The sequence below is a fragment of the Cannabis sativa genome, chromosome 1, assembly GCF_029168945.1.
Source record: "Cannabis sativa cultivar Pink pepper isolate KNU-18-1 chromosome 1, ASM2916894v1, whole genome shotgun sequence".
Classification (NCBI taxonomy): Eukaryota; Viridiplantae; Streptophyta; class Magnoliopsida; order Rosales; family Cannabaceae; genus Cannabis; species Cannabis sativa.
Genome location: NC_083601.1, coordinates 52039576 through 52054366, shown reverse-complemented (window position 1 = coordinate 52054366; position 14791 = coordinate 52039576). Strand labels below are relative to the sequence as shown.

Genomic DNA, 14791 nt, shown 5'->3' with positions numbered 1-14791 from the left:
TCTTGAGTTGTTGATCCCTTGATGAATCTTTTGCTCTTATGAAGTATGAAGTAGTTTATATACTTGTTGAATCTACTTCTTTGATTATGTTTGACTTTACCGAGCAAATATAGATACTCTGTGAACTTGCTTGCAAAATGATCAAGAAAAGATTAGTAACAAATAATAATCAAATATTTGTTTATCATCAAAATAAATGAGTGAATGACTTTTGGTCAACATTCTCCCCCTTTTTGATGATATCAAAATATTTGATTATTTTAACGGAAAGAAAAAGTAAATTGAAACATGTTGAGTTTAGCTCTCCTTTAATGTATGCATATGTTGTTTATACCATTTTACCTTTGCATATTTATTGTTATCCTTTCTTAACATGAAAAAGCTCCCCCTTAATCATATACTCAATAAACTTGTTAATACTTGAAAACATAATATGATTAATGCCAAAATAATTAATTCCAATATTTCTCCCCCTTTTGATTTCATCAAAAAGGGTGGCAGAGGAAGCAAGGTCAAGCTAAATATATTTCTCCCCCTTAATCATACAAGATATGACTTGTATCAATGAAGCACAATGGGTAAAGAGAAATTTCAAAATGCATAAAAAGATGAAAGTTCATATAGTCAAAACAAGTTTAAACATTTAATCTACCTAAAAAAATATGTCAAAAACCTTGAAAGTAAGAGATGCAGGTAAATAATGGCATGGTTATGATTTCAAACCTTTTCTCATACCTCAAGTATGATAAAACAAATGTGTTCATGCACTTAAATTAATTAGATGACAAGAGTTGAGACTTTTTGGTAAGTTTTTCAAAAATTTAAGCAAAAACAACATATGTACCAAAAATTAGTTTTATGCATCCTTTTTGAAAAATTCTTTTTGTATCAGCTTAAACATGATTAATATGAAGTGTACAAGCTGGAAAAATAGAAAAAGCTTCAAAAATGAGAGATTTTGGCAAGTTTTACTCGTTTTGGTCATATAAGGTCATTTTAAGCAACTTACTTATTAAAAATTGATTTTATGCAAAATTTTCATGCAAAATATTTTTTGACACCTGATATATGATAAAACAAACATGCTCAAACAAGAAAATCAGAAAAAAGTCAAAAATCCTAACTTTTCGGTAAGCTTTTCGATTTGCTTAAAAACTAGAAATCTACCACAAATGAGTTCTATGCAACCAAATTGAAAAATTCTTTTTCCAGTAGGTCAAAAATATCAAATGTGAGGTGTACAAACTTACGGAATTGAAAAATAATGAAAATTGAGCACGTTTGGAGAAAAACACTCTTTTAGGTCTTAAAAAGTCAAAATTATGCAAGATAGTACCAAAATCAAGATTTGAGCATTATTTTTGAAAAATTCTTTTTGAGACAGTTTATATATGAGTATTTAGAGATGTACAAGCTTTCAAAACAACAATTTTCTCAACAATATGAAATTTTGGCTAATTTCACCCATTATGGCCTTAAAAAGTTGAAAATAAGCAAATGACATACCAAAATTTTGTTTAAAGTATATTTCAATCAAGAAAAACCTTTAGGCGTGCTAAATACACTCATTTGGACATGTTCAAACATATAAACACATATACTAGCCAAATATGTAAAAATTCACATATTCACTAGTTCAAATGTATGTCCAAAGTTCACCAAAAATTTGCATAATGACCTATAATGTGAATTTTTCACCATGTATAGTTCAAGAATGTCAAAACTCAACTAATCAAAACTTTTATTCATAGAAATAGTATGTGACATACCAATTAAGCATGTATGCATAAGAGAGTGAACAAGAAGGATCAAAAGCAAGTCAATTAGCCAAACACTTCAAATTTCATTTTCTTTTTATCTAGGCATCTTAATCTCATCAAAATAAGTAGAATGAATAAGAATGATATTACCGATTCCCCAATTTGTTAATTTAGGTTGTGTTCAAGAATTGACACGCTCTTTTTCTATGCTTTTTGAGACTTGTTGGTAATGTAGGAAATTGGCATTCTTCTTTAAGCATCAACACCCAAGAGCCAACTTTGGTTCCTCTTTATTAATACCTATAAAACAAACTTATATCTTTCTTTTTGGTACCCACATGACTTTGGGTCCTTTGATGTTAGTCTTTAAAACCTTTGGTATCCAAATAGCCTTACCAAAATAGGCATTCTTTTTCACATGGCAATAGGATTTAGTATGACCATCTTGGTTACAATAAGTGCAAGTTAAGTTCAAATTACTAGATGATTTGACAAAGAAATTCCTAAGAAATTTTTGTTTCACACTAGTGTTATATCCTATACAACTTTTTGAAAAAGCACATTTTTGACTCCCAAGCATCATTTCAAAATTCTCTTTTCCTTTTGTAAAATTGTAAACCACCTTGTTTAAATCATCAATTTTAGCTTTCAAGTTTACAACATCTTTTTCAAATAAGGAACACTTTTTGCATTGGGTTTCAATCAAAAACTCAATTTCTTTGACTTTCAAAGCCTCAACTTCTTCAAGCAATAAACTTATTTTCTTTCTTTGAGTTGAGTTCTTAGCAAGCAATTTTTCAAAATCAACAAGCAAACCATTGAAGGATTTTGATAATTCATCATAAGACATATCAAGTGCATCATCATCACTTTCACTTTCAAAATCACTTGTATGGTTAGGATTACTTACCTTATCATCAATGGCCATAAAGCAAGTGTTGGCTATCTCATGTTGTTCATCTTCGGAACTTTCTTTCTCACTTTCACTCCAAGTAGCCATCATTGCCCTTCTTCTACTCCTCTTTCTCAAAGGACAATCCGTTTTCATATGACCGGGCTTTTTGCATTCATAGCAAATAATTTGATCATCTTTTCTTGAGCTCTCCCTTGAGTTGTAAAATCTATTTGCATTCTTCTTGAAGTTCAAAAACTTCTTAAATTTCTTTGTGAGTAGGGTTATATCCTCCATATCACTATCACCATCCTCACTAGCTTCACTATCATCATGTGAAGTGGATTTGAATGCAATTGTGTTCTTCTTCTTTTTATCAACTTCCTCTTCTTCTTGAGCATTCATGAAAATCTCATGATTCATGAGAGAACCAATGAGCTCTTCCAATGGTAGAGTTGAGAGGTCCTTGGCTTCTTGGATGGAAACTACTTTGCCTTGGTAGGCTTTGGTGAGACTTCTCAAAATTTTGGTCACCATATCCTTTTGTGTAAGTACCTTGCCAAGAGAGTTCAAACCATTAGTAATAGTTGTGAAACGAGTATACATGTTAGCAATGGTATCATGTTGTAACATCTTGAAATTTTCATATTGAGTAACTAAAAGTTGAATTTTAGTTTCTTTCATGGTACTAGTTCCTTGATGAGTTACTTCTAACATTTTCCACATGTCATGAGCCGAGGAGGCATGCTCAATATTTTTAAATATATCTCTATCTAGTCCACATATTAAAGCATACTTAGCCTTAGCATTCTTAGACATCATCTTCTTATCATTTTCATTATATGCATCATATTTCTTTATAGTTTCTACACCATCTACAACATGCATAGGAATGTAAGGACCATAACATAAAATATGCCACAAATCATAATCAATGAATTGAAGATACGTTTCCATTCTAATTTTCCAATAAGGAAAGTCTACCCCATCAAAGAATGGTGCTCTACTTGTGCTTAAACCTTCTAGTATGTTATTGTGTGAATTGCTTGGAAACGCCATGCTCTAGATTGTGAAATCTAATCAAATTATTTGAGCCCTTGCTCTGATACCAATTGTTAGCCCAAGATATGTTTCCAAGAGGGGGGGTGAATTGGAAATTTATACTAATTTCGGTAAATCAAAACTTTTAACACAAAATTAAGCAATTAGCCACTTAATCAAATAAAAGCAAGTAATATGGCAAGCAATATATTATGACAAATAATCAAACTTGTAAAGTAAAGAGTTTAAGGATTAGAAAATGCAAACTCTCGATTTTTACAAGGTTCGGTAGAACTATGCCACCTACGTCCTTGGTCTTCAAAGCTATGGACCTAGCTTTGAGTTCCAATATCGAGCCAAGTTAACGGGCTTGACTAACCCTTACAACCGGGGAATTTTTCACCAAGGTTTTCCCCAAACCTCTCACAATAGTTTTCTTCCAAGGACTATCAATCTCGCCGGATTGTTGAAGTGCCAATCTCACTTTTCTCGGGTTATTTACAAAATCGGTGTCAACCTCACCTACAACCGAGTTGTTTTTCTACCGGTGCCAACCTCACCTCTCAATACAATGAATATGTAATTTTGAAATACAAAGCAAACTCTCTCTAATAAGATAGAAAACAAAGTAAAATCCTAGAGAGAATTGCAAGCACACTAGAGAAGATAAGAACAAGTTTGGCTCAAGTGTGTGTGGTTGGTGTGTTTATGAAAAGATGATAACTCTTTAGTTTAGAACACTTAGAATGATGTTATATGATGAATAGAAGCTCAACCAACCTCCATTTTTGAGTGAAAAACGAGTTTATATAGTGTAGGAATGAAAACTAGCCGTTTATAGCCGTTAGCACATTTTTTGAGGCCACTTCAGTCGTGATCCAGAATTCTGGATTGGTTACAACCGGAATTCCGCTTGGCAACCGGAATTCCGGATGGGAACCGGAATTCCAGATGCAAAAGGTTCATTTTTTCGAACTAAAACGTGCATAACTTTTTACTCGTTTATCCGATTTCAAAAATTCCAGTTGTGTTCTCTTAGTTAAATGATATGTGATCTTAAAAATCAATTTAGAAAATTTAGATATCATTTTTTGTGAAATAACTTGTCGCACAAGTTAGTGAGCCAAAATTTTGAACTTATAAATCCTAGTGTACTATGCAAATCACTTTAACAAGACTAAAGCAAATTTATACCATTTGATTGTTTGTAGTCTTGATGTAGATGAGCTTTCTAGCTTGATTTGCATGTTTTGATCCAAAGTTGACTTTTCCCGAGAGTTGACTTTGACTTTGACTTTGACTTTGGGTTGACTTTTGACTTTTGACTTTTGAATAGGGTCTTGAGTTGTTGATCCCTTGATGAATCTTTTGCTCTTATGAAGTATGAAGTAGTTTATATACTTGTTGAATCTACTTCTTTGATTATGTTTGACTTTACCGAGAAAATATAGATACTCTGTGAACTTGCTTGCAAAATGATCAAGAAAAGATTAGTAACAAATAATAATCAAATATTTGTTTATCATCAAAATAAATGAGTGAATGACTTTTGGTCAACAGACACATCATTAGTTATCCATTGTTATAATCCTAATGTGATCAATGATCCTCTATATGAATGATCTACACTGTAAAGGGATTAAATTACCGTTACACCCTACAATGTATTTATTCCTTAAAACACTTGACCCCGTATAAATGATATTTTAGCTTATGTGAAATGATTACTCCACCATTTATGTTCGTTTGGTCAAGCTCGAAGGAGATCATCCTTTGCTTACTATTCGCCAGATAGAAGCTATAGATTCCATGTTTATGATAGCGCTCCCACTCAATTGCACTACCGTGTTCCCAAAATGTACGTATCACCCTGACCTAAAAGTAGGCTTAACTAACAAATCAAATAACACGAATAGCCTTTCAAGATTGAGCCTAATCATATCAGGATTAAGATCATTTGATCTAGGATCAACTAGGCGATATTGACTTGAATAGATATTACGGTAAGTTTAATAAATCTAAGTCAAAGTTCAATATCGGTCCCTTCCGATGCATACTCCATGCATCCAACCTGAGCTTTACTTTAACCAATGCTCTGGAAAGAACATAGCATTTCTCCAAATGCAAGTAAACTCTGTTGTAGATTATCATATCAGTAAAACCCTATGTCTGATAAATCTAGGAAACTTTATTCACATAGTCATGTTTACTTTCCAATGTGTTGACGGCACAATAAACAGGATCAAGTATGTGAAAGGGGTTTCAGATGAATTTATACATTATGTACATATAATCATGAAATAAATCATGTGAACCATGCAACATTAAATGTTATTTCTGATCTATATTAATAAGTAAATCTGATTATATTGAAATGAGTTTTATTTAGGGCATAAAACCCAATAGATTTCATGTTAGTTTAATTAAGGAATTAATTAGATAACATGTGATTTAGAACCTAGAAGATCTAAAAAGAGCTAGGTTACTTTATAATCTGTCATTCACTTCAAGAATAGGATAGCAATTAGGCATTAACGATTTGGGTAAACAACAACAGGATTCTCCTCCCTATTATCTCATCTTGCTCAACTTTTAATTGTGTTATTTAAGTTTTCTGAATTACTTTCATTCTTTTTAAATCATAAATACTTTTGATTTGCCAAATAGAATTATAAGTATAGTTTAGTAGTAATTAATCCAATTCCCTGTGGTTCGACCTCACTTGCGTGAGTATACTACTTGATTGCGTGCACTTGCGTAGTGTTTATAATTGTCGTAACAAGTTTTTGGCGCCGTTGCCGGGGAATTGTATAAAGATTGATATTACATAAAATTATACTAACTTCTACTTTGGTTTATTTTTTTTTCTTGCTAATTGCTAATCTGTTCTTGCAAGATTGTTTCTATCTATTTCAAGAATTCTAAGTGTATGCGCCGTGAAGGACAATCAGTCATAGTACCAGTTGATCCTGAAATTGAGAAGACTTGTAGGAGAAACAGAAAGAAGAAGAGGCAAGAAAGAGTTTCAGCAACTGCTGAAACATCAGAAATCATGGCTGCTAATGTTAATGCGAATGCTCCAAATAACGGTAATAATGGTGGTGCCGTTGAAGATCAAGCTAATGGTCGTAGCTTGAGAGATTACATTCTCCCTACTCTTACTGGAGTGCAGTCATGTATCAGGCCACCGGCAGTGGATGCGAATAACTTTGAGATCAAACCTGCCATACTCCAGATGGTGCAGTCTTCAGTCCAGTTTGGTGGGCTCCCTTCAGAAGATCCTAATCTGCATCTCTCGAACTTCATGGAACTTTGTGAAACTTTTAAAGTTAATGGAGTTAGTGATGATGCCATTCGACTGAGACTGTTTCCATTCTCTCTCAGAGAACGAGCCAAGAGCTGGTTAAACTCTTTGCCACCCAACTCTATTGCCACTTGGAATGACTTAGCCACAAAATTTTTGTCAAAGTTCTTTCCTCCAGCAAAGTCAGCCAAGTTGCGAGGTGAAATCAACAACTTCTGTCAACAAGATAATGAATCTCTCCATGAGGCTTGGGAGAGGTTTAAAGATCTAATCAGAAAATGCCCTCATCATGGCATAGAGAAGTGGATGCTGGTTCACAATTTCTACAACGGGTTGGTTGGTAACACTAGAACTCTGATAGATGCAGCAGCTGGTGGAGCTTTTATGAGAAAGAGTGCTAATGAGGCTTACGATCTATTGAAGGAGATGGCTCTAAACAATCAGCAGTGGCCAACTGAAAGGAGTCAAACTAAGAAAGTAGCTGGTGTGCTAGAGGTTGATGCCATCACAAAGTTGACAGCTCAGGTTGAGGCCTTGACAAAGCTGATTGCAGGGCAAGCTAAACAAGCCCAAGTTATTTGTGAGATATGTGGAGGAAACCATCACTTTTCAGAGTGTCAGGCAGATGTGGATAATTTGCCAATGGATCAAGCAAAAGCCATTGGGAACTACTCCCAAAATAATAATTATGGGCACAACCAACAGGGGTTCTACCAGCAGAGAAATCAGCCCCAACAAAACCAACAACAAAGTCCTAGTGGAGGCTCCAATATCCAAGCTGATTTATTGCTCCAATTCGTGATGGAAACTAGAGCCTCTATTAAAACTCTAGAAACTCAAATGGAACAATTGGCTACTCAAGTGGCAAAACAAGCTCAAGGAAATTCACCTAGCACTAGTGAGGCAAAAGGAAAAGAGCAATGTAAAGCAATTTCCTTGAGGAGTGGAAAGAATTATGATGGGCCTGATGTGGTACAACCATTGAATGAAGAAGTTAAAGATCAATCAGCACCAACTCCAACATCAATAGAAAAGAAGGCTACTGATAGTCCTGCACCACAATAACAGTCTCCACCAGTCAGTATCGATCATCATGTGAAGATACCTTATCCTCAGAGACTCCGAAAGACCAATCTAGACAAGCAGTTCTCAAAATTTCTAGAGGTCTTTAAAAGACTACATATCAATATTCCTTTTGCGGAGGCCTTGGAGCAAATGCCAACTTACCTGAAGTTCATGAGAGAAATTTTGGCTAAGAAAAGGAAGTTGGAAGAATTCGAGACACTGGCACTCACTGAGGAGTGCAGTGCAATTTTGTAAAAGAAACTACCGCCCAAGCTTAAAGATCCGGGTAGTTTCAATATTCCATGCTCTATAGGGGTTCGGTGGAAACTAAAGCTCTATGTGATCTGGGAGCAAGCATTAATCTAATGCCTTTGTCTGTCTTCAAAAGGCTAGGATTGGGAAAAGCAAAGCCCACAACAGTGACTTTACAACTAGCGGATCGTTCTCTAACTCATCCTCGTGGGATAATTGAAGATGTACTGGTGAAGGTTGGTAAGTTTATCTTCCCTGCTGATTTCCTAATTCTTGATATGGAGGAAGATTCAACTATTCCCATTATTTTGGGAAGACCATTCTTAGCCACGGGGCGAGCATTAATAGATGTTCAAAAGGGGGAGTTAAAGTTGCGAGTGCAAGATGAAGATGTCAATTTTAATGTTTTTGCCCCAACTAACATTCCTACCTATTGCAAGATTGAGGTGGTGAATGGTTCTTTTGTTAAAACTGATAAGAAGAAAGCAAAGCCTAAAGAGCGACTTCGAACGATTCAGCGTCGTTGGAAAAGATTGATGTGTGGTAGTTCTGAAGGTGAGCTTACTCTTGTGCAAAACTCTAAAATCAACACTATTGGTGGTAAATTTTCTTCATTTAGTACGAGGGCTCTTTTGGATGCAAAGGGTGGACTTGATCCCTTCTGATGGGGCTCAGGTAAGTTTCTCTCAACCACAATTTTATTTTAACACATTGGGGACAATGTGCATCTTTAGTTTGGGGGGAGAGATTTAATATTTTTAGTTTTTTTGTTCAGTTTTTTTTTCGTTTTTTTTAGTTAGTCTTTGTTATTGTTAGTGTCATGTGTTGATATCTGAGCTAGAAGATTGATTGAACTATTGTTGTTTACTTGTACAATGGATTAGAATCTTAACTGTGTGCTTGACTTGTAACTGTTTGAATTAAGGTGGATGTGTATTAGAAGGTTGTTCATGTAGATGTAAAACATTTGTTTTTGACGCATATCACTTGTGTTCTATTTGGATTGTGGAATGATTGACTTGACATGAAATAGAATTTGTTTGACATACTCTCTTGAAGCGAAATCCTTGATGATTTTTGTTTGGAAAATGATTTAGGCAAATTTTCTTTGGATCGATTGAGCCTTCCAAGCCTACCTAAAAAATTTTATCCTTAGTATACCCAAAGTTGAGCCTTAGCCTATTTTAAAAAAATTTCACCACTTAACTAAGCTGAATTCGTTATCTTTAACTATTTTCCTTCTCAACATGCCTTACTATGCCATAAGCTGTTAAGCAAGTTTGGGGGGGAATAGGAATAATCTTTGAGAGTAAGAGATTGGAAAAAAATAGTTGTTATGTGATGTGCCTCTGTTGTAAAAAAAAAAAAAAGAACGAAGAAAAGAAAAAAAGAAAAAAACAAAAGAAAAATAAATGTGATAATTTCTTCTTGAGAATCAAATGTGACAATGAGGTAGGCACATAGGAAAAAATATGCAATCTCTTACTATCTTCTTTGGGATGAAAGAATGGATAAGTGTGGGTACTTGTTTGGTATAATTGTGCTTATGGTATAATGTAGCCTAAATGACTTCTCATCTACCTGTTTTACCTAAGCCATGCTATTATTACCGAAAAAGACCTTTTGATTCCGAGCAAGAATTGTCAACATTAGTGGAGAAAGGTATGTCACTCAAGCTTATCGAACATGGGTTAGCGGAATGTCAGAGAGTGTAGAATGACTGTGATATGATTGTCAAAAGAGGTGTTTTGTGTCCATATGAATTACTTACTTCTGAATTGTGCATCCAAGTTAGTTCTTAGAGTTATTGAGTTAAAATTCTGGTTATTGATTTGCTTGAAGTTGTGCAGGTGGTAGTGGTAGTTCAATCATTGGAAGGTTTAGTTATCTATTGCATTCTTTTTTTTTCTTTAGTTTAGTTGAGTTTTAGCTTTACTCGGGGGCGAGTAAAGATTCAGTTTGGGGGAATTTGTTAGGCTATTTTTAGCTTAAGTTTCGGGTCACATTTTATAGTTGTTTTTCTTCTTTATTATTATTTTTAGAATAGAATTACGCTTGTTTTCTTTGATTTCAGGTTTCTACACTTGGGATGTATAAATTGGACAAATTTCGGAAAACAGTGATCTATAAAATAGAGAAAATTTTGAAAGAGAATAAAGCTGAAACTTCAAGCCTAAATTCGACTATGTTCTGATCATATTTTGGAAAAAGTCAAAACATAAAAGTTTTAGATCTCTTTTTTATCTTTCCAACGCATCTTGAATCAGCTCATTTGGAGTTTGGATGAGAAAGTTATGCTCATTTTACTAAAACAGATCGAAGCAGAAAATTCCATCTCGCCGCGGCGAGATTTCCATGGCCGCGGCTAGAAAGTCTGGGCAGAAACGTGGTTTTTTGATGCACTTTTGGCCGCGGCGAGACCACTTTTGGCTGCGGCGAGCGTCCATACGGTCAGGGGTATTTTTGTCTGACGAACCCTAAAAATTAGTTATATATAGAAAACTGCGATTGGAAGTCAGGGGGAGCGATTTGGAACCCTAAAACACAGCAGAGAGTGGCAGGAAGAGCAGAGGAAATCAAAGTGAAGACCCAGAATTCATCCACCAACAGTTTCTTTCTCTATTCCTCTTTAATTTATTTATGTTGAATATTGTCATAGGAATGGTTATGGATTTATTTCTGAACTAAATTTCCCATTTAGGGAGGATGATGATTGTTGTTTAATGTTTTGCCTAGTTAATGTTTAATTGCCATTCCTCCATTCTTGTTTGTGAAATTATCTTAATTTGTGTTTAATTTCATGTTTAAGATTGATCACCTTGTGCATGTTTTATGATCTCAATTCAAAATCTAAAAAGTGAGAATTGAGAATGCTAAAATTGGATAATCGATGTTCTATGTGAAACGAGAGAATTCACATGACTTATGTGACAAGTAGATTATTACCTAATGCTGATTTCATGTTAGTTTAATTAAGGAATTAATTAGATAACATGTGATTTAGAACCTAGAAGATCTGAAAAGAGCTAGGTTACTTTATAATCTGTCATTCACTTCAAGAATAGGATAGCAATTAGGCATTAACGATTTGGGTAAACAACAACAGGATTCTCCTCCCTATTATCTCATCTTGCTCAACTTTTAACTGTGTTATTTAAGTTTTCTGAATTACTTTCATTCTTTTTAAATCATAAATACTTTTGATTTGCCAAATAGAATTATAAGTATAGTTTAGTAGTAATTAATCCAATTCCCTGTGGTTCGACCTCACTTGCGTGAGTATACTACTTGATTGCGTGCACTTGCGTAGTGTTTATAATTGTCGTAACAATAAGGTAGAGCAGTTCTATGACGAACACCATATCTCGAAAGGAGTGCTTCGAACTGTTTGTTGCAGAAGTGACTCCCTTCATCGTTTATGATTGCTCGGGGAGTACCAAACCGAGTGAATATATTCTTTTGAAGGAACCGAAGAACTGTTTTACCATCATTAGCTGGTGTTGCTGCAGCTTCCACCCATTTTGACACATAATCCACAGCTAATAGGATGTATAGATTGCTAAAAGATGAAGGAAAAGGACCCATGAAGTCTATCCCCCATACATCAAACAATTCTACTTCCAAGATTCCTGTCAAAGGCATTTCGTTTCTCCTCGAGATGTTTCCTGTACGCTGACAACGATCACATGCCTTCACAAAAGTACTAGCGTCTTTAAAAAGTGTTGGCCAAAAGAATCCGCTTTGCAACACCTTGGCAGTTGTTCTAGTTCCACTGAAGTGTCCCCCACACGGTAGAGCATGACAGTGATTGAGAATAGAGTACATCTCCTCTTCAGGAACACATCTTCTTATTATCTGATCCGCACAGTGCTTGCAGAGGATTGGCTCTTCCCAGTAGTAATGTTTCACCTCAGAAAAGAATTTCTTTAGTTGTTGTCGAGAGAACTCAGGAGGAGTGATATTAGCAGCCAAGAAGTTAACATAGTCAGCATACCATGGTACCATTAGACTTTCCCTCACACTAAAGAGTTGTTCATCAGGAAATTGTTCATTTATTTGTACCTCTTTCGTATTCTGACTTTCTTCCAGCTCTAGTCTTGACAAGTGATCTGCTACCAGATTCTCAGTGCCCTTCTTATCTTTTATCTCTAAGTCAAATTCTTGAAGTAAAAGTACCCATCGAATCAGCCTCGATTTTGCATCCTTCTTGGTCATAAGGTACTTGATCGCTGAATGATCTGTGTAGACAATAACCTTATTCCCAATCAGGTAGGGTCGGAACTTATCACAAGCAAACACAATTGCCAGCATCTCTTTCTCCGTTGTGGCATAATTCAGTTGAGCATCATTTAGGGTTCTACTAGCATAGTAGATTGTGTGAAACACCCTGTCAACCCTTTGACCCAAGACCGCTCCAATTGCATAGTCACTTGCATCACACATCAATTCAAAAGGTAACTCCCAATTCGGTGAAGTAACTATTGGTGCTGAAATCAGTTTCTCCTTAAGAACTTTGAACGCTTTTAAACAGTCATCTCCAAATTCGAAGGGTACACCATTAACAAGTAAGCTGGACAATGGCTTAGAGATCTTTAAGAAGTCTTTAATGAATCATCGATAGAAACCAGCATGTCCTAGAAAACTCCTCACTCCTTTTACAGAAACTGGAGGTGGTAAATTTTCTATTGTTGAAACTTTAGCCTTATCCACCTCAATTCCTGCTTTCGAAATTTTGTGCCTAAGAACAATTCCTTCTGTCACCATAAAGTGGCACTTCTCCCAGTTTAACACCAAGTTAGACTTCTCGCACCTGGTTAGCACCTTTTCTAAATTTTCTAAACAATGATCAAAGGAGGAACCAAAGACCGAGAAATCATCCATAAAAATTTCAATGCAGGATTCAATCAAATCTGAAAAGATAGCCATCATACACCGTTGAAAAGTAGCAATGGCGTTACACAAACCGAATGGCATTCTTCTGAAAGCAAAGGTACCGTAAGGACATGTGAAAGTCGTCTTCTCCTGATCTTCAGGTGCTATAGCTATCTGGTGGTATCCAGAGTAGCCATCAAGAAAGCAGTAATACTCTTGCCCCGCCAATCTGTCTAGCATTTGATCAATGAAGGGCAAAGGAAAGTGATCCTTTCGTGTTGCTTTATTGAGTTTCCTGTAGTCGATGCAAATCCTCCAACCAGTGACTGTTCTTGTAGGAATCAACTCATTCTTTTCATTCTTAATCACAGTCATTCCACCTTTCTTTGGAACCACTTGCACCGGGCTAACCCACTTACTATCTGAAATAGGATAAGCGACTCCAGCATCCAACCACTTGACTACTTCCTTTCTGACAACTTCCTTCATGGGTGGATTGAGTCTTCGTTGAGCATCGATTGTCGGTTTGTCATTATCTTCCATTAGAATTCGGTGCATCACTGTTGAAGGACTGATTCCTTTGACGTCACCCAGTGTCCAAGCGATGGCCTTGTTGTGAGCTCGGAGTACCCTCAGTAGTCTATCAGTTTCCACATCAGAAAGAGAAGCTGACACAATAACTGGCAGCTTTTTATCTTTACCCGAAAACTCATACCTCAAGTGATTAGGAAGCACCTTCAATTCAAGTTCTGGAGGCTTTTCAGTAGATGGCATTAGCTCTTTTGGAATTGCTCCCAATTCCTCAAAATATTTTCTATTCAAAGGCCCATAGGAATCAAGCCACTTCACATAGCCCATGACCTCTTGTCCCTCTTGCTCCGTCAATTCATCTTCAGTTAAACTTAGTTCAAGAGGATCATCTAGCAGCTTTTTCTCACCCACAATTTCATCAATCAAATCAATGAAGAAACAGTTATCACTTGCCTTTGGGTATGTCATAGCCTTTAGTACATTAAAGACCACTTCTTCTCCTTGGACTCTCAGCTTTAATTCACCCTTCTGAACATCAATTAAGGCTTGGCCAGTTGCCAAGAATGGTCTCCCAAGAATGATTGGGACGCTGCTATCTTCTTCCATATCTAGAACAATGAAATCAGCTGGAAAGATGAACTTGTCAACTTTAACTAACACATCCTCAATGACTCCTCTAGGATGAGCTAGTGATCGATCCGCCAATTGGAGAGTTACCGTGGTTGGCTTTGCTTCACCCAGCTGCAATCTTTTAAACACTGACAGAAGCATTAAGTTAATGCTGGCTCCCAAGTCACATAGTGCATTTATTCCTTCAATTCTTCCGATAGTACAAGAAATAGTGAAGCTCCCTGGATCTCTGAGTTTTGGAGGGAGTTTCTTCTGTAGAATAGCGCTGCACTCTTCAGTTAGAGCCACTGTCTCATAATTCTCCATCTTTCTCTTCTTTGACAGAATTTCCTTCATGAACTTCACATAACTTGGCATCTGCTCTAAAGCTTTAGCAAAGGGAATGTTAATGTGAAGTCTTTTGAAGACTTCTAGAAACTTGGTGAACTGCTTGTCTAAGCTTGA

The 14791-nt window shown here is 35.8% G+C and overlaps 1 non-coding gene across 1 annotated transcript; it reads right to left on the bottom strand.

Moving 5' to 3' along the window:
• Positions 1-7186: 7186 nt before the first annotated feature.
• LOC115708422 (small nucleolar RNA R71) lies at positions 7187-7293 on the bottom strand. Its single transcript, XR_004009923.2, has one exon. It is a non-coding gene; the product is annotated as a small nucleolar RNA R71 (small nucleolar RNA).
• Positions 7294-14791: the final 7498 nt, after the last annotated feature.